The following is a 13,786-nucleotide window of genomic DNA, read 5'->3' as shown; positions in this document are numbered from 1 at the left end:
GCAAAATTAAAAGAAAAAAGTCATAGATGTCCTTAGAGTTCATTTGTTCATCTATGTTGTTTTTCATGATTCTGTGGGAATCCCCTTGTAAGTTGGGTTAGCACTTTACAGTTTGTAATCAGGTTGATTATAGTGAAATTCCATCATTGTTGTGATGGAGACTGGATGTAGGCTGCATTGCACTTAGCAGCTGAACCAGGATATATCTGGGTGTAATTTTCTTTCTCTTCTACTCCATTTCTATTTCTACTGCACAGGAGCTAAAATAAAAAATATCTCGTGCCAAGTGACGAGACAAAAATAAAAGTCTCGTGACTAGGGACCAGACAAAAACAGAAAAGTCTCCTCAAAGACTAGAAAAGTGTTAGCAAGCAAAAAAGGGGCTAAGATTCAACCCCCTTCTCTTAGCCACTGAAACCATCAATTGGTATCAGAGCTTGGTCTCAAAGAGATCAAGCTTTGCAGCTTGGAGAAAAGATCCTCATGGTAGAAAGCATTGGCTCAAATCTGGTGTCCTATAACCTTACAGAAGGACAGTCAAGCAACAGACCTCATCTTTTCAATGGGAAAAACTATACCTATTGGAAGGAGAGAATGAAGATCTTTGTGCAAGCAGTAGACTACAGACTATGAAAGATTATCCTGGAGGGTCCTCAATTTCCAATCAACACAAGTGCTGAAGGAGTAGTCACTCTTAAACCTGAAGCAAGCTGGACCGAAGAAGATAGAAAGAAAGTAGAGCTAAATGCCAATGCTGTAAATCTACTCAACTGTGCTATAAGCTTCAAGGAGTACCAACGGGTATCACGATGCACAACGGCAAAGAAAATCTGGGATAAATTGCAAATCACTCATGAAGGAACCACCATTGTAAAGAAGACTCGGATAGACATGTTAAACAGGGAGTATGAAATGTTTACAATGAAGGAAGGAGAATCCATTGATGAACTGTTCGAACGGTTCAACACCATCATTGTTGGCTTGGATGCTATGGGAATAACACATTCCGATTCTGTGCTTGTGAGAAGAGTGTTGAGATGTCTCACTAAAGAGTGGGAAACAAAAGTTTTAATTATTTTAGAGAGCAATAGCCTTGATTCCATGACATTTGAGGATTTGAGAGGAAACCTTCTTGCTTTTGAAAACACTTATTTGAAAAAAGAGTCAAAAAAAAGAAAGGAATTGCTTTTTCTTCTGTAACTAACCCCCTGGATGATGAATCCAGTGATAACTCCTCTGAAAATGAATTTGTGTTGTTTGCCAAAAAATTCAGAAAAATGGTGAAGTTCAAAGGCAAAGGCAGCAGCTCAAGGAAAATGAAGAAAGACCTTAGCAAAGTAACTTGTTACAACTGCAAGGAAATGGGACACTTCAAATCTGATTGTCCCAAGTTAAAGAAGGAGGAGAAGTAAAAAAAGGGAAAGAAGAAGGGTTTGATGGCATCATGGAAAGACTTGGAAAATGACTCAGACAGTGATGAAGAATCTGAGACCAAGTCACAGCCGTGTCTCATGGCAAATCATATAGATCAGGTATTCTTTCAAAACCCTAACACTGAAGACCTTCATCTTATGATAGATCACCTTTCTGAAAAAATAAGATGTTTTCTGCTTGATAATCAAGATCTTGAACAATAATTTGTCATTCTTAAAGCTGAAAATAATTTTCTCAAAGAAAAGCTAAGGGAGACCGAAACTGCTTGTGATCTTATGGAAGAAAATAAGCAATTGAAAGCTCAACTTAGAAGTTGTGAAAGTGATCATTCGGTAGTTGCATATGTAAACTATTTCAAGGAAAATGAACAGTTGCTAAAAAGTGTTAAAAGTCTTGAAAATGACTTAGCCAAGTTTACTCAAAGTTCTGAAAATTTAAATCAAATATTGGCTAGTCAAAAATCACTCTTTGATAAAGTTGGTTTGGGGTTTTATAAATCTCATAAGAAACCTTCTTTTAAAAATAGAGCTTCTTCCTCTAATGACACAAGGTTTCAAGATCCCACCTACTTTAACAAAACAGCAACTCCAAGGTTTTGTAGGCTATGCAACCGAAACGGTCATTTTCCCATTTAGTATTTTTTTGGTGAAAGAATGATTGGTGATAAAGTCTACAAAGTTGTTTTTGATTATAATGATTTGGGACATAGGAGATGGTTTAACGTGAAAGGATCCAAGAAGATTTGGATACCTAAGGTCACTTGAGTTTATTTTGTAGGTATGCCTAGCATCCAAGAGGAAAGAAAATATGTGGTACATGGACAGCGGATGCTCTAGGCATATGACTGGAAAGACAACCTTCTTCATAAAGCTTGATGAATATGATGGAGGACTTGTGATGACAGGTCATCATATACCCATTTTTTCAAGCTACTTTCACTTGTTTTACTAGTCTTTATGCACTTTCTTGCATCCTAAGTAAGTAATTTGGAATGAAAATGCATAACTTCTTTAAATCAAACAACCACCATTAAATTGATGCTAAATCATGAGGTTTGAGCAAGAATTAATTGATTTTTAATGAATTATAAACCTTATGAATTTAGAGATACTTTGAGTGGTTGTTTTGGTTTCTTGTAGGTGAAGAAGGGAAGAAAAGAAGAAAAACGTGGCTTAAGAAGTGTGGCCAAGAGATGAGAAGTGTGGCGCATGGAAGGGAGGAAGCTACACTGCCCTCCAGGAGAGCAACATAATGAGCCAAACTTTGAAAAGCAACACTGCCCTGCCCACTAACAAGGGCAGAGCACAATTTGATGCCAAGGACCAAAGGGAGCAAAAACTCTGCCCTGCCCTCCTCAAGAGCAATATCGGGCTTCACCCAAGAACAATTCAAAAGAAATTGCTTCATAATGCTTCCTATGGGTTTCGAACCCTCACCATTGGCAACATTGCCCTGCCCTCCACAAGGGCAGGGCAGCATTTTTGTGGTGCATGGCCAGCGCACAAGATTGGGCGCACCAAGGGGAGTCTCGGCCAGCAGCAGCGCGCACGAGCAGCATCTGGCGCACCATGAAAACTCTGCCCTGCCCTCCACAAGGGCAGGGCAGCATCCTGCAGCATCACACATACCAAGCATGCACGCAATGAGCCGCACGCACCATTTCCTGCTCTGCCCTCCACAAGGGCAGGGCAGCCTCCTGGAAGCCACTTTCTCATGGGCTAAAAATTGGATTAAAAATCCAATTTGATTCATTTCTTCACCAAATCAAAAGTCCATCCAAATTCCAAAATCCAAGAATAGAAAGTGTATAAATAGGAGATAGTTTGATGTAATTAGGACGGCCCTTTTACTTTTTGACTTTTGAACCTTCTTTTGATTTTTAATTTTGAGACTTCATTGAGAGCTAGGAATTGAGAATTGAGAGAATTGGGGAGGAGAATTAATCTCTCTTCTTTCTCGTTCTTGCTTGAGCATTTTTTTACTTTTCTTGTTTGAGTCTTGGGTGTGAAGAATTGAGAAATTTCTGTCTCAATCTCCATTCAAGATCTCTTTAATCTCCTTGCTGCACAATTGAGTTCAATTACATTTTCTTTGCTGCTTCTTCTTTAATTTCTTGTTAATTGCTTTGTGAACTTGGATATGGGAAGGCAATTGAGATCTAGACTTTGCTATCTAGTCTCTGGAGCCCTGAGATCTCATTTTCCTTTTGGTTCTTCTGTGAACCCCTATTGCAATTTAATTTCCCTTGCTGTTAGAATTCTAGTTACTTCCAAATCATCTCTTGCTTTGATAATTGCTGCAATTTAATTTCCCTTGCTTAAATTCTGAATTCCCAGTCCTCAACTCCCTTTTTCCATTCAAGCAATTTATATTTCTTGCACTTTAAGTTACTGCAATTTACATTTCTTGCACTTTAAGTTACAGTCATTTAATTTCTTGTTCTTTAAGATTCAGCTCTTTTACTTTCAGTTCTTTTTAATTTCTGCAATTCATCCCTCCCCCTTTACATTTCCTGCTATTTACTTACTATTGGATACAAAATCACTCAACCAATACTAGATTCGCTTGACTAAATCAACCACTGAACTAAAATTGCTTAATCCTTCAATCCCTGTGGGATCGACCTCACTCCCGTGAGTTTTATTACTTGATGCGACCCGGTACACTTGCCAGTGAGTTTTGTGTTGGATCGTTTTCCACACATCAACTTGTCACTTTCGGTGATGATGGTAAAGGAAAGATAGTGGCCGTTGGAAAAGTTGGTAAAAACTTTTCATCTTGTATAAATGATGTTCTTCTTGTAAATGGTTTGAAACATAATTTACTTAGTGTTCATACCCTGGGTCGAGCTGTCCGACCCGGGATGTTCTACAGACAAAGCGACCGACCTCTTCAGGTCAGGATGACCCGACCTCTTCTCAAAGAACTCGGCAAAGCCACAGGAAAGCCTAATAAAGGGCCCAAATAGAGGAACATGTCCCGAATCCAAGGGTAGCCCAAGCCCGTAGAGATAAAGGCGGTTCCCTTGAAGATACGAGGACCCCAGTCAAAGATAAGATAAAGATAAGATAAGGTAACTAACTTATCTCATCTAAAGAGGTCACTCTACACCATTATAAATACACTGAAGCACCCAGGTATAACTCATACTCTGATTCTACTCAATACCTGCTTAATACCCTTGCTAACTTAAGCATCGGAGTCCCTTGCAGGTACCCCCACCCTCCGGGGACGAAGGATCAGCACCATCACTAAGTCCAACAAGTCGGACACAACAGCTCCGACCCACACAGAAGATCTCATCCGAGATTGACCTACAGTTTCAGGTAACCCTCGGAACATTGGCGCCGTTGCCGGGGAACCCTGAAGTCATCCCATCACCATGGCGGAAGACCATGACAACGACCACACCTCAGAATTAGAGGAAAGAATGCCGCACAAAAATGCGGATACCACACCAAAAGGTACTTCCAAAATCAACAACAAGAAGAACTCCCGAAATGAGGGAGCTATGGATGCATTTCAAGACCGGTTAAAACAACTTAAGGAAGAAGCCCTACGCCAACGAGAGGCCGAGAAGGACCTACAAAGGGAAATAAGGCGACGCCAGAAATTGGAGAACGAACTCCTAAAACTTAAGGCCGATGTCAAAACGAAAGCCAGCCGATCTACTCCTAAAGATAGCAACCGCAAGGAGCAAGATCCAATCACCAAGGAGATCATAAAGACAAAAATCCCAAAGGACTTTAAACTCCCAGACATGACCTTATACGACGACACTACAGATCCTAGCCATCATCTCAGCAACTTCAGAAGCAGAATGTATCTCACCGACGCCTCAGATGCAGTTTGTTGCAAAACCTTTCCAACTACTTTAACAAAAACAGCAATTAGATGGTTTGACAACCTCCCTCCTAGGTCCATCTCAAGTTTTGACGACATGGCTAAGAAATTCCTGGCCAGATTCTCCATCCAAAAGGACAAAGCTAAACATGCTCTGAGATTACTAGGAATCAGACAAGGAGAGCGGAAAACCCTGTATAACTACATGGAGAGATTTAAAAAGACATGCATGGATATACAGAACCTGCCAATAGAAGCCGCTATTATGGGCCTCATTAATGGCTTGCGAGAAGGTCCCTTTAGTCAATCTATATCAAAAAAATACCCCACATCTCTGAACGAGGTGCAGGAACGAGCGGAAAAATACATCAACATGGAAGAAAACACCCGATTAGGGGAGACCTCGAAGGCTGGGTTCACCCCCCGGGACAAAGACAAAGATTCCAGAAAGAAGGAAGATCGACATGGAGAGAAAATTAAAAAATACCACAATTACACCCCTCTTCGGGTATCTCTTGTGGATGTATACAGAGAGGTTTGCAACACGGAAAAAATACCACCAGCTCGACCTCTCAAAGGCAAAAAAGAAAGATGAAACCGGGCTGAATATTGTGAATACCATCAGATCCGCGGGCACTTCACCAATGAGTGTTTTGACTTAAGAAATGTCATAGAAACGCTCGTACGAGAAGGAAAGCTAGATCGATATCTAGCCACCCATAATGATGAACAAAGAAAAAGAAGAAGAGCAGAAGATGTCGGACCAACCGCGCGATCATCTTGAACGCCAGAAAGACATGTCCACATGATACACGGCGGATTCGCCGGGGGAGGAATCTCCAAATCATCTCACAAAAGACATCTCAAAGACGTATATCACATCATAGAAAAGAAGGAAGCACTCGACATCCCGGCGATCACTTTTACCAAGGAAGACGCATCCGGCGTCGCATCAGGGCATGACGATTGATGAGAAGACTTTTGCGTGGTCTAGAATTCAGAATAAATTCCCGTTGCAAGTATAGCTTCTAAACCAACAAAAGTCCTTTCATACAAACATTTTGGTTGTCACAAGTAACAAACCCCTTTAAAATTGACAACCGAGTATTTAAACCTCGGGTCGTCTTCTCAAGGAATTGCAGGGAAGTATGTTCTTATTATTGGTTATGAAAAAGGTAAAATTGGGGGTTTTAGAATTAAGGAAGAAGTATGACAAGTAATTTAAATGACAATTAAAATAAATAAACAACTGTAAAGCAAACTTTTGGCAAGGTATGAGAAATTGGAAGTCCAGACTTTGATAAAGCCAAAGCATCCATAACATATAAATCTGAAATACCTCAAATTATATTAAATAAAAATGTCAATTCTAACATGGACAATATCAACAGCCAATTGGGCAACATCAATCAAACACAATAAAAGCTTCAGAGTAAACAAAAATAGAAGAGAAATTAAATAGTAAAAGGAATATTGAACCTGTAATGAAAAAGTTGAAATCCTAATCCTAATCCTAATCCTAAGAGAGAGGAGAGAACCTCTCTCACTAAAAACTAGATCTAAATCATGGAAAGTGAATTATGAAAGCATCATTATGAATGGATGCATTTTCTCACTTTATAGCCTCTAGTCTGTGTGTTCTGGGCTGAAAACTGGGTCAAAAACCAGCCCAGAAATCACTCCCAGCACTTTCTGGTCCGTACAGGTCGCGGAAGAGTGACGCGGAGGCGTCGTCCACGCGTTAGCGTGGGTTGTGTTCCTGCCAGGTCATGTGGCCGCGTGATCCACGCGTTCGCATCGCCTGGCGTCAAAGCAGCTATAACAAATTATATATCGTTGTGAAGCCCCGGACCTTAGCTTTCCAACGCAACTAGAACCATCTCATTTGGATCTCTGTAGCTCAAGTTATGATCGTTTGAGTGCGAAGAGGTCAGGCTGGACAACTTAGCAATTTCTTCAACTTCTTGTATTCCTTCCACTTTTGCATGCTTCCTTTCCATCCTCTGAGTCATTCATGCCCTGTAATCCCTGAAATCACTTAACACACATATCACAGTATCTAATGGTAATAAAAGAGAATTAATATTAACAAATATAAGACCAAAGAAGCATGTTTTCAATCATAGCACAAAATCCGGAAGGAAAACGTAAACTCATGCAAATAGTATGAATAAGTGGGTAAAGAGTTGATAAAAACCACTCAATTGAGCATAAGATAAACCATAAAATAGTGGTTTATCAACCTCCCCACACTTAAACAATAGCATGTCCTCATGCTAAGCTCAAGAGAAACTATAAAGAGATGAAGAGGAATGATAGAATGTATGAGATGTAACCTATAAATGCAACTAAATGCAAAATGTTTCTACCTACTTGGTTAAAAATAAATAAGTTCTCCAAGACAAACATAAATCAGATTTCACTAATTCAAATCATACAGTGAAAACAAGTAAGCTTGTAAGAAGATAGCTCATGAAAGCAGGGAACATAGAATCAAGCATTGAACCCTCACTGGTAGTGTATATCACTCTAATCTCTCTAGTGTATAGGGTGATCACTCTATTCTTCTCTAGTCATGCTTTCTTAAACTTCGTTCTTCATCTAGTCAATCAACAAATATTTAACATACCAATTCAAACATCATGAGGTCTTTTCAGGGTTGTAATGGGGCTGAGGTAAAGGTAAGGGTATATATAAGGCTAAGTGAGCTAGTAAAGTGAATCCTTGATTAGTCTAAGATCTCACCTAACATACATACTTTGTAAAGCAAAGCTTCTTTACCCATTCTCCCATATTTTTCCCACTTTTGATGTTACATGCTCATGTATTAGTTTTAATTTTGTCCCATGTGCATTGCTTTATTTTGTATTTGGGGAATTCTTTTGTATCCCCTTTATTCAAATACTGAATTAATTTTTTTTTGTTTTTTTAATGCACATGGTAATTCAATTATTTTGATTTCACATGAGCATGCTTCCCAAAATTTTTATTTTGAATTATTTCATTCTTTTCAGCTTCATACCCTTTGTTTTTATCATCCATGTTCCCAATAGGTTTCCCACACTTAAACAATTACACAATTTCTATCTTAAGCTAACCAAAGATTCAACTTGGAATTTTAAATTTGTTTTTCTGCTTAAGGCTAGTGTTGTGGTTTATAGAATAAGAGGGAATTAAAGGCTCAAGGGGGCTAACAAGGGTGATGTAAAAGGTAGGCTAATTTTGGGATAAGTGAGCTAGAATCAAACAATGGCCTCAATCATATGCAAGCATGTAAATATATTAAATATTGGACATATAGAATGGAACAAAGCAAAGATTACAATTATAGAGAAGAAAACACACAAGAATAAAAATTTATGGTTAAATAATGTAACCATATAAATAAGCTCAAAATCTCACAGGTTGTGTGTTCTTTGGCTCAAAAATCATATTCCAAATACAACTTCAAAACAAGTTTAACACAAATTTTTCAATTTAAATTAGTGAAATACTATAAAAATTTCTTGAAAAAGAAAATATTTCTTCAACCAAGTGGTAAAATATGCACAAAATCAAATAAATATGCAAATGCAACAACTAGCTACAAAGAAAATTTAAACATTGGTGTTGAGACAAGAAAGTACTAACCCATGGAGATCGGTGTTGACCTCCCCACACTTAAAGATTGCACCGTCCTCGGTGCATGCTAAGATGTACAAGTGGATGGGCTGCTCCAACTGATGCATTTCTCCAAAGATTGTGCAGGTAGACTTGTTTGTCTTCCCATTAAGAAGCTTTTTCTCTCCCTTCGTGGTGGCCATCCTGAAAGAAGAGGGAAAAGAAGAAAAATAACCCAAAAATAAAGATAGAAAATAAATAAAATATGGGTGTTAATGTCAGATAATAAGGGTTTCAATTACATGGTAGCTACAACATGCAAGTGAGAAAACAGTAGAAGTACATGGCAAAGCAAGAGTGCAAAAATTTGCAACAATGGAAAAGAGAGTGCAAGATAATATAAATTCATGTCAATGCAAAATTAATACAAACATCATAAAAGAATAGCATTGACTTAAACAATATTACCCAACAGTGTAAAACAAGTCACTGAGTACCAAAATAATACCAAAAAAGACACAACAGTTGAATATGAACAAGTAACACCAATGGAAAAATTAATAAATTTAGAAAAGAAAATAAAAAGATGCACAAAATTAAAATGCAATGGAAGAAAGTATGCAAAATAAATTAAATAAAACAGAATGGAGGTGAAAAAGATGAGAAGAAGAAAGTAAGAAAAGGAAGAAGAAGGAAGAAAAGAAATAAGAAAGGAAGAAAAGAATTAGGTATAGGGAAGAGAAGACAAGATATTTGGCTGCGTTGAAAAAGTTGTGCGGACGCAAGTTCATCACGAGGAGGACTTGACTGGTGACTATCATCATCAAGGAAACATGCGTCTTGAGTTACTCCATCCAGTTCTTCATAAGATATCTGCATCGGAGGCTGTGCAACATCCTCTTTAACATCAGTTGTAACATCCTTGACGGGGTCTTCCATGACTCTGTATTCCCATGGAGGTTCAGCATCTCCTAAATCTTCAACCAATTCTTCTTCTTCTACAATGACAGCTTCCTCTATTTGTTCCAGTACGAAGTTATGCTCTATGCTGTCCACTGGAGTTTCTTGTGTCTTCTTCACAGTACATTCTTCATTATATTCTCCACATGCCATGGGGGGTCTGTTGAGTGGCTGAATGTCTGGAAGATAGTTGATTTATTGCTTGCTCCAATTGATGAAGGGTTGTATTGAATTGGTTTACTGATTCTTCGAAGCGAACCTGTGATTCTTGGCTTGATGGATATAAACATGGTTTGTAGGAGAGTGGTGGTTCTTGGGAGTGATTGAATTGGCATTGGGGTGGACAAGGATCATATGGCGGCGAATGGTGAAGAGAAGCTTGTGAGTATGGTAGACTGGGGCTGTGTTGGAAGGATGGTCTCTGAGCATAGGGTGGGGCTTGTTGGTAGCTACAAGGTGGTCCACCAAATCTATCAGTTGGGCATGCATTGTAAAATGGTCTCTACCCATGATATCTAGGATGGTGTTGTTGCCTGAAGGGTTGGTTAGATCCTTGTGGCTCCATCCATCTTTGATTGCTTAGACCTTGATGCATAGTACTGTTATAGCTTCCATTCCTTGCAACAAAATTAGAACCAAACTCAAAGCGAGAGGGGTGAGAATTCATAATAGATGTCAGAAATAAGAGGGAAGAGAAGAAACAAATAAACAAGCAAAAGAAAAATATATTTTTTAAATATTTACAATAACCAATAATAAGGCACACATTTGCAATTCCCCGGCAACGGCGCCATTTTGATGAGAAGACTTTTGCGTGGTCTAGAATTCAGAATAAATTCCCGTTGCAAGTATAGCTTCTAAACCAACAAAAGTCCTTTCATACAAATGTTTTGGTTGTCACAAGTAACAAACCCCTTTAAAATTGATAATCGAGTATTTAAACATCGGGTCATCTTCTCAAGGAATTGCAGGGAAGTATGTTCTTATTATTGGTTATGAAAAAGGTAAAATTGGGGGTTTTAGAATTAAGGAAGAAGTATGACAAGTAATTTAAATGACAATTAAAATAAATAAACAACTGTAAACCAAACTTTTGGCAAGGTATGAGAAATTGGAAGTCCAGACTTCGTTATTCTTAGCAATAATAATGAAAGTTGAATCTTAACTCCACTTAGTTAACCTTTACTAAAGCAAAGGAAAGTCAAGGGACTAATTAGTTTGACCTTCGAATCCTATTTATTTCCTAAGAAAAGGTTGGAATTATTGAAATTCAGTTCAATTAGCAAAGATAACAGTTATCAATTATGTTGAGCTAAGATAACTCCTGAGTTACTGATTTCTTAACCAAGACCAAAAAGGGGAAAAGTAAAATCTACTTGAATGAAAATAAATTGGATAAAGCCAAAGCATCCATAACATATAAATCTGAAATACCTCAAATTATATTAAATAAAAATGTCAATTCTAACATGGACAATATCAACGGCCAATTGGGCAACATCAATCAAACACAATAAAAGCTTCAGAGTAAACAAAAATAGAAGAGAAATTAAATAGTAAAAGGAATATTGAACCTGTAATGAAAAAGTTGAAATCCTAATCCTAATCCTAATCCTAAGAGAGAGGAGAGAACCTCTCTCACTAAAAACTAGATCTAAATTATGGAAAGTGAATTATGAAAGTATCATTATGAATGGATGCATTCTCTCACTTTATAGCCTCTAGTCTGTGTGTTCTGGGCTGAAAACTGGGTCAAAAACAGCCCAGAAATCACTCCCAGCGCTTTCTGGTCCGTACAGGTCACAGAAGAGTCACGCGGAGGCGTCGTCCACGCGTTAGCGTGGGTTGTGTTCCTGCCAGGTCACGCGGCCGCGTGATCCACGCGTTCGCATTGCCTGGCGTTGATGAAGCTATGACAAATTATATATCGTTGCGAAGCTCCAGACGTTAGATTTCTAACGCAATTGAAATCATCTCATTTAGACCTCTGTAGCTCAAGTTATGGTCGTTTGAGTGCGAAGAGGTCAGGCTGGACAGCTTAGCAATTTCTTCAACTTCTTGTATTCCTTCCACTTTTGCTTGCTTCCTTTCCATCCTCTGAGCCATTCATGCCCTGTAATCCCTAAAATCACTTAACACACATATCACAGCATCTAACGGTAATAAAAGAGGATTAATATTAACAAATATAAGACCAAAGAAGCATGTTTTCAATCATAGCACAAAATCCGGAAGGAAAACGTAAACTCATGCAAATAGTATGAATAAGTGGGTAAAGAGTTGATAAAAACCACTCAATTGAGCATAAGATAAACCATAAAATAGTGATTTATCAACGATCCCATGGTCATCACTATTATACTGGCAAACATAAATCTTCACCACACGTTGATAGACCAGGGGAGCTCTGCCGATATCTTATTTAAAATTGCTTTCGACAAACTCGGCTTGGAAGAAAAAGAACTCAGAGCATATCCGGACAGCCTATTTGGGCTAGGAGATACCCCAGTTCAACCGATGGGATACATCTCGCTCCACACAACTTTCGGAAAAGGAAGTCAGTCAAGAACACTCAAAATAGATTACATCGTAGTCGACGTAAGTTCCGCTTACAATGCCCTAATAGGTTGGACAACGTTAAATCAGCTCGGCGCAATAGTCTCGACTCTGCATCTATGCATGAAGTTCCCAACTACAGGAGGAATAGCCATGATAAAGGCAGATCAGAAGATGGCGGCCGCTGTTACAACGAAAGTCTAAACCTCAGAGGCAGAGGAGAAGAATTCCACACAATTGAGCTCAGTGGAGATCAGATGCGAGAAGAGCTCCGCCCACAACCTGAAGGAGAAATAGAGAAAATCCAGATCGGGGATACCCCGGACCAAACAACCAATATCGGCACACTCCTAAAAGGAGACATAAAAGAATCACTCATACAATTTCTACGAGACAACGCCAACCTCTTTGCATGAAAGGCCGCAGACATGCCAGGTATCGATCCTAAACTAATGTGCCACAAGCTAGCAGTCTATCCATGATCTCGGACGGTGCAACAAAGGCGTAGAAAGCTAGGACCAGAATGCTCTCAAGCTGTGGAAGAACAGGTACGAGCTCTACTGGAAGTAGGTTTCATAAGAGAAGTCAAATACCCGCTATGGCTTGCTAATGTCGTATTGGTCAAAAAGTCAAACGGGAAGTGGAGAATGTGCACTGACTATACCGATCTCAACAAAGCCTGCCCGAAAGATCCTTATCCGCTCCCGAACATCGATGCTCTGGTAGATGCCTCCTCCGGATATAAATACCTCTCCTTCATGGATGCATACTCAAGATATAACCAAATCCAAATGTACCCACCCGATCAAGAAAAAACCTCATTTTTAACCCCAAAGGCAAATTACTGCTACATTGTTATGCCCTTCAGTCTAAAAAATGCGGGAGCCACTTACCAAAGATTAATGAACAAAGTTTTTTCGGATCACATCGGAAAGATCATGGAAGTCTACGTAGACGACATGCTAATGAAGACGCAAAGCGAAGAAATGTTATTATTCGACCTGACACAAATATTCAACACCATAAGACAACACGGCATGCGACTCGATCCCGCAAAATGTACCTTCGCAATAGAAGCTGGTAAATTCTTGGGCTTTATGATCACACATAGAGGAATCGAGGTAAACCCGGACAAGTGCAGGGCCGTACTCAACATAAAAAGTCCGACTTGTGTCAAAGAGGTACAACAACTTAACGGGAGGTTGGCAGCCTTGTCCAGATTCCTGGCCGAGTCAGTAATAAGATCTCTCCCCTTCTACGCCACTCTAAGGAAGGGAAAGGAGTTTGAAGGGACAGCAGAATGCGAGCAAGCCTTCAAAGACTTCAAAAAATTCCTGGGACGGCCACCTATACTAAGTCGGCCACAGGAAGGAAAACCACTCATATTGTACCT

This window comes from Arachis duranensis, chromosome 3, assembly GCF_000817695.3.
Source record: "Arachis duranensis cultivar V14167 chromosome 3, aradu.V14167.gnm2.J7QH, whole genome shotgun sequence".
In the NCBI taxonomy this organism is placed as follows: domain Eukaryota; kingdom Viridiplantae; phylum Streptophyta; class Magnoliopsida; order Fabales; family Fabaceae; genus Arachis; species Arachis duranensis.
Note: the sequence above shows the minus strand (reverse complement) of the source record.